This window comes from Triturus cristatus, chromosome 8, assembly GCF_964204655.1.
Source record: "Triturus cristatus chromosome 8, aTriCri1.1, whole genome shotgun sequence".
Lineage (NCBI taxonomy): Eukaryota > Metazoa > Chordata > Amphibia > Caudata > Salamandridae > Triturus > Triturus cristatus.
This window is the reverse complement of record NC_140591.1, coordinates 1633585570-1633599855: the sequence shown is the minus strand read 5'-3', so window position 1 is coordinate 1633599855 and position 14286 is coordinate 1633585570. Positions and strand designations below refer to the sequence as shown.

The 14286-nt window shown below is 56.5% G+C and overlaps 1 protein-coding gene across 1 annotated transcript in view; it reads left to right on the top strand.

The window, feature by feature from the left end:
* Positions 1 to 14286, top strand: part of LOC146808463 (vomeronasal type-2 receptor 26-like) — a 338649-nt gene that overhangs the window by 267414 nt on the left and 56949 nt on the right. The gene's annotated exons all lie outside the window — the stretch shown is intronic.

The following is a 14286-nucleotide window of genomic DNA, read 5'->3' as shown; positions in this document are numbered from 1 at the left end:
TAGTCAAAGAAGGTTGGGAGATGGCCCCCCTAAAGACCCCTCCAGACGTCTTCAAGTACCTCCTGGCACTACGCAATCAGACCCGGCGCTTCAGGGAGATGGCAAAAGCGAACCTCGAGGCCAGTCAGGAGGACATGAAAAAATGGTACGATCAGAATGCCTCCTCCGTCGAATTCGAACCTGGTCAACAAGTGTGGGTGATGTCCCCCACCGAACCATGTGCCTTGCAAGATAAGTGGACGGGGCCCTTCAAAGTGGTCGAACGCAAGAGCCCCGTCACCTACCTCATCGACATGGAGTCCCCTCGGAACCCCCTCCGGGTCCTCCACACCAACAGACTCAAACCCCACTTTGTGCGCTCGGAACTCAGCCTCCTGATGGCTACAGACAGTGGGGCGGAAGAAGACTCCGAGCCCCTCCCTGATCTCCTGAAGACCCAGGAGAACGACGGTTCCGTGGACGGGGTCCGGCTCTCCGATGCCCTCACCCCAGAGCAACGCCAGGGCTGCCGGGACCTCCTGCTGCGGTTTGCTACACTGTTTTCCCTCACCCCAGGGATCACCCCTTGGTGCTTGCACGACGTGGACACCGGGGACAGTCCCCCTATCCGACACCGGGCCTACCGCGTGCCAGATCGGGTGCGGGCCTGCATCCAAGAGGAAGTATCCAAGATGCTCACGCTCGGGGTCATCGAGCCCTCGGACAGCCCCTGGGCCAGCCCGGTCATACTGGTCCCCAAAGCCGCTGCCCCCGGCACCACTCCTGAACTCCGATTCTGCGTCGACTATCGGGGCTTGAACGCTGTCACCCGGACCGACGCTCATCCTATCCCCCGAGCGGATGAATTGATCGACCGCCTGGGGGCCGCCCGCTACCTCAGCATCTTCGACCTGACAGCGGGCTACTGGCAGATCGGTCTCACACCCCGGGCCCAGGAACGGTCCGCCTTTTCTACCCCCGATGGCCACTACCACTTCAAGGTCATGCCCTTCGGCATGAAGAATGCCCCCGCTACTTTTCAACGTCTAGTGAACCAGGTCTTGGCGGGGCTCGAAGAGTTCAGCGCCGCCTACCTGGACGATATCGCTGTGTACAGCCGCCACTGGTCCGACCACCTCCACCACCTCCAAGAGGTCCTGCAGGCCCTCCAGCGGGCCGGCCTCACGATTAAGGCCGGCAAGTGCCAAATTGGTCAAGGGTCCGTGACCTACCTCGGACACCAGGTGGGAAGCGGTCTGGTGGCCCCTCTGCAACTCAAAATTGCTGCCATCCAGTCCTGGCAACCCCCCGTCACGCAGACCGAGGTCCGAGCCTTCTTGGGACTCACCGGCTACTACCGGCGGTTCGTGAGGGACTATGGCAGCATTGTGGGGCCCCTCACGGGTCTCACGTCCAAAAACCACCCGAAGAAGATTAACTGGACCCCCGACTGTCAAGCGGCCTTCGAGAAGCTGAAGGCCGCCCTGTGCACCGCCCCTGTGCTCCAGGCCCCCGATTACAGTCGGGAATTCATTGTACAAACAGACGCCTCCGACCACGGCATCGGGGCGGTTCTTTCCCAGCTGAACCCCGAGGGTCTTGACCAGCCGGTGGCCTTCATCAGCAGACGCCTCCTGGCCCGAGAACAGCGCTGGAGCACAATCGAGAGGGAGGCCTTCGCAGTAGTGTGGGCCCTCAAAAAGCTCCGGCCCTATCTCTTCGGTACCCACTTCCGGGTGCAAACCGATCATCGACCCCTGCAGTGGCTAATGCAGATGCGGGGGGAAAACCCAAAACTATTGCGCTGGTCCATCTCCCTGCAGGGAATGGACTTCACTGTGGAACATCGACCGGGCCAAGACCACGCCAACGCAGATGGCCTGTCACGCTTTTTCCGCCTCGACGAGGAGAGTCTCCAAGAGGATGGGTGACTCTCCCCGCCTTCAGCTGGGGGGGACGCATGTTGGACAGGCCACATGAAGGGCTTGCTCCCCCCCCGCACGACAGGGCCCAAACCCCGGACTCCCAGGTGTTACCCCCAAGGGCAACCCGCACCCCGTCTCCCAACGGAACTCCTGCCCCCGGACATCCATGTATCATGGGACCGAACCACTACCGGCTCCCCCGGCCGGATCAGCCGCCATCTTGGACACTGCACCACGAGGCCGCGTGGCCTCAGCCCGACCCTAACCCTGGGCCTGGCCGGCCCGACATCCCGGCACCACCATCCACCCAGGAGGTGAACGGACCACTTGGCAGGTCAATGGGAGAAAGAAGCGTCGAGGGCTCTCCCCCGCCAGGTGCCGATCACCCTCCAGCTCCCCCAGGCGCTGGCTCCACCCCCTGCTGGGTGTCTGGACTCCCTCATCCCGGACCCCCCGACCTCCAAGTGCGAGGGTCCGGACATCAAAGGGCGCCAGACCTATAACTAGGGCAGCTCCAGAGCAGGAAGGCAGTTGTATCCTGGAGTCGAGAGACACCGAGAGAACTCAGCCTTGACGGACTATTGGCGCTGCCGTAGCCCTGCCTTGTGAACTATCGTCCTGCCTGCTGGCGCTGCCACGGCCTTCTGCAACATCCATCCTCGTCGGGACCTGCTGGCACTGCCGCGGACCGTTATAACGACCACCTTCATCGGGACCTGCTGGCGCTGCCGCGGACCGTGTAACGACCATCTTCACCGGGACCTGCTGGCGCTGCCGCGGACCGTGTAACGACCATCTTCACCGGGACCTGCTGGCGCTGCCGCGGACCGTGTAACGACCATCTTCACCGGGACCTGCTGGCGCTGCCGCGGCCCGTCCAAGCTAGAACATCGAGCTCGAGGATTGTGAGCTATCCACGATACCATCTCAGCTACCAGACTGGTAACCAGACTGTCCCGCTACCCCCTTTCCCCAAACCAAGAGACTCGAATCGAGGGGACCCCTGAGTCCAGACCTCCTTGTACCATTTCATCGTACCTTAAGAAATCACCTATAAAGAACGCTAAATCTTATCCTTGTGTGGTGTATGTCTGTGGGGGGGGAAGTTATTCATCTGTACGATCGCTGGAGACGGCTCTCCCCGGAGACCTCTCCCCTTGTCCTCGGCCGACCCTCCCGGTCCGTCTAACATTGGTGGCCAGCGGCGCGATCCGAATCAACGCGTAATCGTACAGAGAGTAGCTCACCCCACGACAAAACCACGATGTCAACCAAAGAGAGCGGTTCCACCGAGAAATTCCAAATGGATAAATTGGAAGAGTATAGCCATCGCGAACTTAAACAATTCCGCATGGAACTAGGCATTGCTACCACCGGCCTGAGTACCAAAGACGATTTGAAGCACGCCCTTGAGTCGTGGGCGGAAACCGGGGTCGCCGGATCCCCCGACCAAAACGGTGTAGCACCAGAGGGGAACGCCACAGCTCCCGAGGAGCGAGGAACGGGCCTCTCGCAGGAAGAGATCCAAGAAAGAGAAAAAACCAGATTACATGAGTTGGAAATGGCATGACTCAAGATGGACGGTGAACTAAAGTTAGCCGAGCAAAAACTAAATCTAGAACATCTGCGGCTCCGAGAAGAACGGGAAGAAAAACAGAGGCAGAGAGAGCTCGAAGAAAAAAGACTAACATTCGAACACGAGCGCAAACTGGCGGAAATAGAACTTCGGAAACAGAATAAAGAACCGGGGGTGCCTGAGCGACCGCACACCCCGGGAACAACCGAGAAGAAAGTCCACATCCCCAAGGATGTTGTCCGAGAGAATGTCCGAGAGGACGACATACAACAGTGGTTCAAAGCCTACGAGATCGCCATGACCTCCCACCGGATCGATCGGAGTGACTGGGGAGCCGGCCTATGGGGGAGGTTCGTCAACGAAGGCCGCGATGCCCTACTGCAGCTCCCAGATCATCAGATGTCATCCTATGACCACATGAAGGCTGCCCTCCTCACCCGATATGGGCTCACACCCGAAATGTACCGCCAGAGGTTCCGAGACTGCACCCGGATCCCGGGTACAACTTGGGTGGAATACGTCAACTATTTCAGCCGAGCATTCGAGGGTTGGATCAAGGGAAGCCACGTAACGACCTACGAGCAACTCTTTAATCTTATGGTGTGGGAGCACCTGTCTAACAACTGCTTCGTCGAGCTCAGGCAGCACCTCCTCGACAGTAAATTGACTGACCCACGGCAACTCGCCGCCGAAGCTGACCGATGGGAAAGCACCCGAGTGGGCCGGAGAGGGCCACACGAGCAAAACCGAAACAACCAAGGTCAGCACCGTCCCCGAGGAGGAGGAGGAGGCCAGGGGCGAGGGAGAGACACCATCCCGGCCACTCCCGCGGCTAGCACCCCGCCCCCGGCCGGCCGGGGCAACCCCCCGATGCGCCCGGGGTTCCGAGCCAACGTCACGTGTCACCGATGCCAGCGAGTCGGCCACTACGCCAATGACCCGAGCTGCCCGCAGAACCAAACGCCAAAGCCCCGCCAGGTAGCTGCCGCCGCCCTGGGGGGAGAATAAATCTCTGAGGAACAGGAAGAATATGAGCAGGCACAACAAGAGTGGGAACCGGCCGCCATGGTTCTAGCGTGCCTAGGGGGAAAAGACATGGTCCCGCGGGCTCCCCTACCCGCCAACACCCGGAAATATGGCCAGTGGGTGAACATTAATGGGCGTCGGGCCGAAGCCCTACGTGACACAGGGGCCAGTTTGATGGCCGTCCGCTGTCACATGGTGAAACCAGAGCAGATCCTGCCGAACATTCTCTGCCCCGTCCGCTCAGCCGACAATTCCGAAAGTCTGTGTCGGATGGCCTGCGTCCCCTTCGAATGGGGAGGGGTCTCCGGCCTGTTGAAGGTGACGGTCCGGGATGATGCCCCCGTGGACTGCCTCCTGGGGAATGACCTTGAGAGTTCCCCGTGGGCCGCCGTCGAAAGAAGAGAGCACCTGGGGATGCTGGGCCTCCCGGACTGGGCCTGCATAACCACCCGGTCCATGGCCGCCCGTGCCGTCCCCCGACCAGAAGAACCAGAATGGCCAGCACCTCCTCCCCCGGTCGCTCCAGTAGAGGACAACGACTATACCGACCCCCCAGAGCCAACGCCCGAAGGGGTCGCCCAGCCCCAGGACCTTCCCGGCCTGGCTCAGTGGCGTCAAGAAGGGGGGCCCACCCAGGAACAGTTCCGCCAGGAGCAGAAGACCTGCCCCTCCCTCGAGGGACTCCGCCAGCAAGCCAGCGCCCAGAGCGCAGGGGACTCCACCGGAACCCATTGGGTCTATTGGGATAACGACCTGCTATACAGTGAACAAAGAATCGCGGAGTTAGGGGCCAGTCGAGTGCTGGTGGTGCCCCTCCGTTTCAGAGACTCCTACTAACTTTGGCCCACGATGTTCCCCTGGCTGGACACCTGGGCCAGGACAAAACCTACAGTCGCCTAGTGACCCACTTTTTCTGGCCGAAGATGCGGAACGACGTCCTTAACCACTGCCGGTCCTGCCCCACGTGCCAGGCCAGTGGGAAGAGCGGCCGTAAGCTCAAAGCCCCTCTGCAACCCTTCCCAGTGGTCACCACCCCGTTCGAGAGGGTAGGAATAGACATTGTGGGGCCCCTGGACCCCCGCACGGCACAAGGACATCGGTTCATCCTGGTACTGGTGGACCACGCCACCCGCTACCCCGAGGCTGTGCCCCTGCGAACTGTAACAGCTCCGGTGGTCGGCCGGGCCCTAATGGGGATCTTCTCCCGGGTGGGCTTCCCCCGAGAAGTCGTCAGCGACCGAGGCACAAACTTTATCTCGAAATATATGAAGTCCCTCTGGCAACAGTGCGGGGTCACCTACCGATTCACGACCCCCTATCACCCTCAAGGGAACGGACTAGTTGAGCGATTCAACCGCACACTCAAGGGAATGATTGGGGGATTGGAAGAGCCCCTCCGTCGCCAGTGGGATGTACTACTCCCGTGCCTCCTCTTCGCCTATCGAGAAGTTCCCCAGAAGTCCCTCGGCTTTAGCCCTTTCGAACTCCTGTACGGGCACCCTGTGCGAGGGCCCCTCAGCCTAGTCAAAGAAGGTTGGGAGATGGCCCCCCTAAAGACCCCTCCAGACGTCTTCAAGTACCTCCTGGCACTACGCAATCAGACCCGGCGCTTCAGGGAGATGGCAAAAGCGAACCTCGAGGCCAGTCAGGAGGACATGAAAAAATGGTACGATCAGAATGCCTCCTCCGTCGAATTCGAACCTGGTCAACAAGTGTGGGTGATGTCCCCCACCGAACCATGTGCCTTGCAAGATAAGTGGACGGGGCCCTTCAAAGTGGTCGAACGCAAGAGCCCCGTCACCTACCTCATCGACATGGAGTCCCCCCGGAACCCCCTCCGGGTCCTCCACACCAACAGACTCAAACCCCAGAGCAACGCCAGGGCTGCCGGGACCTCCTGCTGCGGTTTGCTACACTGTTTTCCCTCACCCCAGGGATCACCCCTTGGTGCTTGCACGACGTGGACACCGGGGACAGTCCCCCTATCCGACACCGGGCCTACCGCGTGCCAGATCGGGTGCGGGCCTGCATCCAAGAGGAAGTATCCAAGATGCTCATGCTCGGGGTCATCGAGCCCTCGGACAGCCCCTGGGCCAGCCCGGTCGTACTGGTCCCCAAAGCCGCTGCCCCCGGCACCACTGCTGAACTCCGATTCTGCGTCGACTATCGGGGCTTGAACGCTGTCACCCGGACCGACGCTCATCCTATCCCCCGAGCGGATGAATTGATCGACCGCCTGGGGGCCGCCCGCTACCTCAGCATCTTCGACCTGACAGCGGGCTACTGGCAGATCGGTCTCACACCCCGGGCCCAGGAACGGTCCGCCTTTTCTACCCCCGATGGCCACTACCACTTCAAGGTCATGCCCTTCGGCATGAAGAATGCCCCCGCTACTTTTCAACGTCTAGTGAACCAGGTCTTGGCGGGGCTCGAAGAGTTCAGCGCCGCCTACCTGGACGATATCGCTGTGTACAGCCGCCACTGGTCCGACCACCTCCACCACCTCCAAGAGGTCCTGCAGGCCCTCCAGCTGGCCGGCCTCACGATTAAGGCCGGCAAGTGCCAAATTGGTCAAGGGTCCGTGACCTACCTCGGACACCAGGTGGGAAGTGGTCTGGTGGCCCCTCTGCAACTCAAAATTGCTGCCATCCAGTCCTGGCAACCCCCCGTCACGCAGACCGAGGTCCGAGCCTTCTTGGGACTCACCGGCTACTACCGGCGGTTCGTGAGGGACAATGGCAGCATTGTGGGGCCCCTCACGGGTCTCACGTCCAAAAACCACCCGAAGAAGATTAACTGGACCCCCGACTGTCAAGCGGCCTTCGAGAAGCTGAAGGCCGCCCTGTGCACCGCCCCTGTGCTCCAGGCCCCCGATTACAGTCGGGAATTCATTGTACAAACAGACGCCTCCGACCACGGCATCGGGGCGGTTCTTTCCCAGCTGAACCCCGAGGGTCTTGACCAGCCGGTGGCCTTCATCAGCAGACGCCTCCTGGCCCGAGAACAGCGCTGGAGCACAATCGAGAGGGAGGCCTTCGCAGTAGTGTGGGCCCTCAAAAAGCTCCGGCCCTATCTCTTCGGTACCCACTTCCGGGTGCAAACCGATCATCGACCCCTGCAGTGGCTAATGCAGATGCGGGGGGAAAACCCAAAACTATTGTGCTGGTCCATCTCCCTGCAGGGAATGGACTTCACTGTGGAACATCGACCGGGCCAAGACCACGCCAACGCAGATGGCCTGTCACGCTTTTTCCGCCTCGACGAGGAGAGTCCCCAAGAGGATGGGTGACTCTCCCCGCCTTCAGCTGGGGGGGACGCATGTTGGACAGGCCACATGAAGGGCTTGCTCCCCCCCGCACGACAGGGCCCAAACCCCGGACTCCCAGGTGTTACCCCCAAGGGCAACCCGCACCCCGTCTCCCAACGGAACTCCTGCCCCCGGACATCCATGTATCATGGGACCGAACCACTACCGGCTCCCCCGGCCGGATCAGCCGCCATCTTGGACACTGCGCCACGAGGCCGCGTGGCCTCAGCCCGACCCTAACCCTGGGCCTGGCCGGCCCCGACATCCCGGCACCACCATCCACCCAGGAGGTGAACGGACCACTTGGCAGGTCAATGGGAGAAAGAAGCGTCGAGGGCTCTCCCCCGCCAGGTGCCGATCACCCTCCAGCTCCCCCAGGCGCTGGCTCCACCCCCTGCTGGGTGTCTGGACTCCCTCATCCCGAACCCCCCGACCTCCAAGTGCGAGGGTCCGGACATCAAAGGGCGCCAGACCTATAACTAGGGCAGCTCCAGAGCAGGAAGGCAGTTGTATCCTGGAGTCGAGAGACACCGAGAGAACTCAGCCTTGACGGACTACTGGCGCTGCCGTAGCCCTGCCTTGTGAACTATCGTCCTGCCTGCTGGCGCTGCCGTGGCCTTCTGCAACATCCATCCTCGTCGGGACCTGCTGGCGCTGCCGCGGACCGTTGTAACGACCACCTTCATCGGGACCTGCTGGCGCTGCCGCGGACCGTGTAACGACCATCTTCACCGGGACCTGCTGGCGCTGCCGCGGACCGTGTAACGACCATCTTCACCGGGATCTGCTGGCGCTGCCGCGGACCGTGTAACGACCATCTTCACCGGGACCTGCTGGCGCTGCCGCGGACCGTGTAACGACCATCTTCACCGGGACCTGCTGGCGCTGCCGCGGCCTGTCCAAGCTAGAACACCGAGCTCGAGGATTGTGAGCTATCCACCATACCATCTCAGCTACCAGACTGGTAACCAGACTGTCCCGCTACCCCCTTTCCCCAAACCAAGAGACTCGAATCGAGGGGACCCCTGAGTCCAGACCTCCTTGTACCATTTCATCGTACCTTAAGAAATCACCTATAAAGAACGCTAAATCTTATCCTTGTGTGGTGTATGTCTGTGGGGGGGAAGTTATTCATCTGTACGATCGCTGGAGACGGCTCTCCCCGGAGACCTCTCCCCTTGTCCTCGGCCGACCCTCCCGGTCCGTCTAACAAACAGCAGGCTGATGGCCAGCACATGCCAAGCAGTCACATGTCCCACTCCACTGACGCACCCTTAGCAGACTAGACTGACACACCCAGGCACAGATCACTCGCCTGTCATTGACAACAGCGGATACAACCCTCACTCTGCACATGTGCCATTTGCCATTGGGGAGTCACAGGTGTCGTGCTAGCTCTGCAAGTCAGACAAACAGCGCGGCTTACTTGGCACATCAGATGGGTAGATCTATTGCATCCTCCATGCAGCTGTGGTGCAACACTTCACATAGACACTCACCCACATGACAAGGAACATTCACACACATCAATGTCCATGAGGTCGTACACATCATTTGGACACTCTCACCACAGGTCCACTCAACTCATACACATCTGTGGGTACAGTCACCTATTACACTTGGGGGACCACGGAATCACCTCAGGACAACAGGAAAAATAGCCACCAAGGATTTGCCAGGCTGAATGTGTCATGCACTATGCAGTGAAAGTCACTGTAAGCACTATGCAAGTGAGGAGTGCACACAGTAACTACATCATGCTCTGCATGAGAGACATAACCATGACCCCCCCCGGGACACACTCTAAACAACATTGCATGTCTGTCCCACCTGGACACAATATTGACTGTCACACAACAGGTGCATAGGCAAAGGTAGAGGAGTCAGTACTCACCTGCTCCCCTGGTCTCCCATACAGCCTGGGGTACTGTGGGAGGAGGCTGTCCAGCAAGGCCTCATTCTCCTCCAGGGTGAATGGCTGGGCCCTCTCCACAGCACGTGACATGGTCCAGAGGGAGTAGAGACAGCAGCAGTGTGGTCGATTCTAAAGTTGTGCAGGCAAGTGCCCTCTCATGGGTTCTGGCTGCCTTATATCTATCTTGCTGAGGGGCATTCATTTTGAGGAGTACATAGTGATTGGTCTGAATCATTCGCATCGTACGTTTACTCCAATCCCTTTAAACATACACCAGTGACAGCATTTGCATCGTTCAAATTTTGAGCATCATGTCTAGTCAACAACCACTTTGCAACATTGTATTTTGTGGCCAACTGACTTTTCCAGGACACCTGATGGACAAATTTGAACAGAAAACTCTGTATCCATGACAACCAGCATGCATTTAGGGCCTAATACTTGTCCCTTATGTGTCCCCTATGTAATTTTGAAATCCACACACAGGTACGGTGCATTTGACACGTACCCCTACGGCACCAGTTCAACAGTGCGTTTGACACGTACATGTACTACTAGTGCGAACCCTTTATGGGTTTGCACTAGTAGCACACGTACGTGTGCTACTAGTGCGTACACGTACGTGTACTACTAGTGCGTACCCATAGTACACGTATGTGTACTAGTGCGTAAACGTACGTGTACTACTAGTGCGATCCCTTTACATGTACGCACTAGTAGTACACGTACGTGTACACACTAGTAGTACACGTACGTGTACTACTAGTGTGTACCCGTAAAGGGATCGCACTAGTAGTACACGTACATGTATGCACTAGTAGTACACGTACGTGTACTACTAGTGCATACACATAGGTGTACTACTAGTGCGATCCCTTTACGGGTATGCACTAGTAGTACACGTACATGTACGCACTAGTAGTATATGTACGTGTACTACTAGTGCGTACCCGTAAAGGGATCGCACTAGTAGTAAACGTACATGTACTACTAGTGCGTACACGTACGGGTACACATTTCACACGCTTACAATGGGAATACAGGCGTACACATGCCAGGAATGGAGGGCTACGAGTCGCACAAGGATGTCCATCAAGTACTTGTCATTGCATACTTTCATGTGCAGGCCCTAGGTGTGGCAGCCAGTGATATTGCACAGGTCATCTCATCTAGTTGCACAATTGATGTGTGATGACCTGTGGACACATATCATGTGTGATGGGGAACTATGTGGCACACATCACCTTGACACTTGCCACATGTGTGTCTGTAGTCCAACTGTGTCATGCACAGCAGCAGTGGGATGGCACAGTCATCAACACCCGCACCTGTCTCCTGATACCAGGGACAGGGACACTCTATCAACTGACATGTCACGATCAGCGTGCCCCTTTGTGACTATGTCAGGTGTGTGTCATGTGTTCACATGACCTTGATGTCAGTGTCCCGTCAACTGCATCTGCTGTTGGTGCATCCAACAGGGGTCTGTGTGGAGATTGGCATGGAACACATCTACGCACACCATGCCACATGTGGATTCCCACGGCTGTAGGGTCTGTGTGCATTGGACATCATATTTTCCCAGTCATACATGTGTGCATTGTCTCAATGGCTGTGTCTTTGTGTTGTCATGTGTACCCCTTCATTGCACTGTGTTTGATATGTACATTTGACATTCCATGTGACCTGTGTGTGTGCCTTTCAGTCAGCTGTCTGGATGAGATGATATCCTTCCAATGCAGCTATGTGGTTGTGTGTCACTCCGGTGATATCTGTGGTTCTTCACTCAGACTGGCCCCCAAATCATTTCAGGGCATGTCATGTAGACTTGACAATCAACAGGTGCATCTGTCTTTTTGTAGGAGTGCATATGTGACCTGTATGTATTGCACACACCCAACTCCATAGTTACCTGATGTGTATTAGCAGTGTAGCATGTGCTATGTTCATTGACATTGATATTGGCAGACTCTCAATCTTCATTCTTACAAACAATCTCTTGCAGGGCACAGCCTGTCCCAAGAACAATGCCAGACTTGGGTGCCATGAGGGAAAGTGCCTGCATCGCCGTTACAGATTCACTCGCCAGTTGATTGAGGACTTGACAAACAAGCTGGCACCACACCTCCAACCGCAACACAGGTATCCTACTGCACTGATCCCCAAGATGAAAGTGATGGCAGCCCTACATTTTTTTGCCACAGGTACGTTTCAATTGACCATAGCTGATGTGGGTGGGATGTCACAGACAATGTTCAGCCGTGTCCTGCGTGATGTTTTAGCAGCCATGTTGGAGCACCTTGATGAATTCATCAAATTTCCTATTCCTGAGGAGTTGACAGATGCCAAGGGTGATTGCTATGCCCTGGGAGGGATGCCCCATGTAATTGGGTCCATTGATGGGACACATGTGGCTTTGGTACCACCACAGGCACAGGAACAAGCCTATCGCAATAGAAAACATTACCACTCGATAAATGCCCTTGTGGTGTGTCTTGCTAACATGCTGATTTCCCATGTCTGTGCACGTTTTCCAGGATCAGCACACGATGCCTACATCATGAGGCGTAGCAGGGTGCCAAAAATGATGCTGCGGCTGCACAACGAACGAGCATGTCTTGTTGGTGGGTATACTCTGTTTGTCCTGTGTGTTGCGGTATCTTTGGCTCTTACGGCATCTCCTGACCCACTTATTTACATGATGTTTCCATGTAGGGGACTCTGGCTATCCCAACATGCCATGGCTGATGACACCTCTCCGCAACCCAAGAACAGCTGCAGATCACCGGTACAACAATGCACACGGGCAGACCAGGCGAGTGATTGAGAGGACGTTTGGACTCCTGAAGAGCCGATTCCGGTGCCTGGACAAGACAGGCGGGTCCCTCCCTTATGCCCCGGAGAAGGTGTGCCAAATCTTCCTCGTGTGCTGTATGCTGCACAACATGGCAGTTGAGAAGGCAGTGCCACTCATCCTGGATCCGGATGAGCAGGAACATCCACCCGTGGAGGATCAAGGGCTTGGTCACTCGGCTAGTGAGGAGGATGATATCCGGAGTCAGCTCATATGCAACTTCTTCTCATAATGGTGAGTCACTGTGTATGAGTGTGCAAGCTTGTAGCATTGAGTGGCATGTGTTGCAATGTGTGTGTCCAGCTGACTGAATGCAAAGTGACTTTGATGTGTGTTCTGATGTGTCACTCGAGTGATGAAGTCATGCCACACCGTTTTGCGGAGAGACTTTCTTTGAAATTTACATGTGTCCAACATTGTTCATGTTTTGTAAATGTCCCTGTGTGCGGCGAGAATTCTTTTAGGTGACTTCTTGTGTGTCTGTCATTTGCAGGTTTTTGCGCCTGTTGTCTGCTCGTGTCATCTTTGTCCTCCTGCTATTCCTCATGAGGATTGCAACATGTGCTGAATCAGCGTTCCATGCACGGACATGTGGAAATGTCAGTTTGGGTAAGGATTGCAGCAAGGCTTTTTGGTGTTGGTACGGGTTGGGAATGTGTGGGCCTGCTTCTGTGCATGTTGTGGTATCATGCATACATGTCTACTCACCATGGAGCATATAACATGTAGCATCACTCCCATGACATGATAGTCACCCTTCTTGACAGTCATCTGTAGTGGAGTGTGGCGTCTGATGAAGGCATCAATGTGTGTAAACCTTGCCTCTGAAACATTGCGGATGCTACAGGTGGACATAGTGTGGGACATCGCAACAACAGGCTCTATGGGGAATTGCAGCCTCTCCGTGTGCAGCAGGATGTGTTTACGTCATCCCCTTAACTTGTGTGCCAGTTCATTGTGATTTACATCATCCGTGTTGTGAAGGGGGGGTCCAGCGTATGTCCCACATGTTCTGTCAACTGACCTGTGAGTCTGTTCATATGGATGCATTTCCCTTTGTGTGTGTATGTGGAATAAAGGTGTTCAGCACACTCCAAAGTGCCTCATCTCTGTCACTGCAGATCTCTTGCCACTTTGCATGCGTCATCTATGGCATAATTGTCAAAGATTGAGCATCTGTGTGTATGTGTACTTCGGCAACATGCATGCAGTTCTTCATGGCTAATAATATCTATTGTGCATGAAGTACCTGGTTGTGTATGTATTTGTGCAGCGCCTGCTGATGGTGTGTCTCCTGTGCGTAGCTCCGCATTTTGTTACCTGATCCTGTGTCTGTCCTTTTTGGTGATTGTTCATACATTTTCCCAGAGTGAGCCATGAGTAACCTGACACTCCTTCCTTTACATACACCTGTTGCACTGTGCCTTTCTGACCTCCTTGTCTTTTTGTGCTACTTTTTGCTGAATTTCTCACCCCTTCCGCCTGCTGCTGCCTCACCTCCGGCACCGCCCCACCGAGTGCCCTGATTCTGCAACCCACACGCCTCCAAAATGCTCAGCCCTTCCCCCTCCACCCATTCTAAATGCAGCCAGCAGCTTTTCTGTGCCACTGTTGCACAAATGCCGTACCAAAGGCAGGACCGTCTGCGCATGCAACGTGCACAGTGCACGACCCTCTGGTCTTTGCATGACCCACGTCACACAA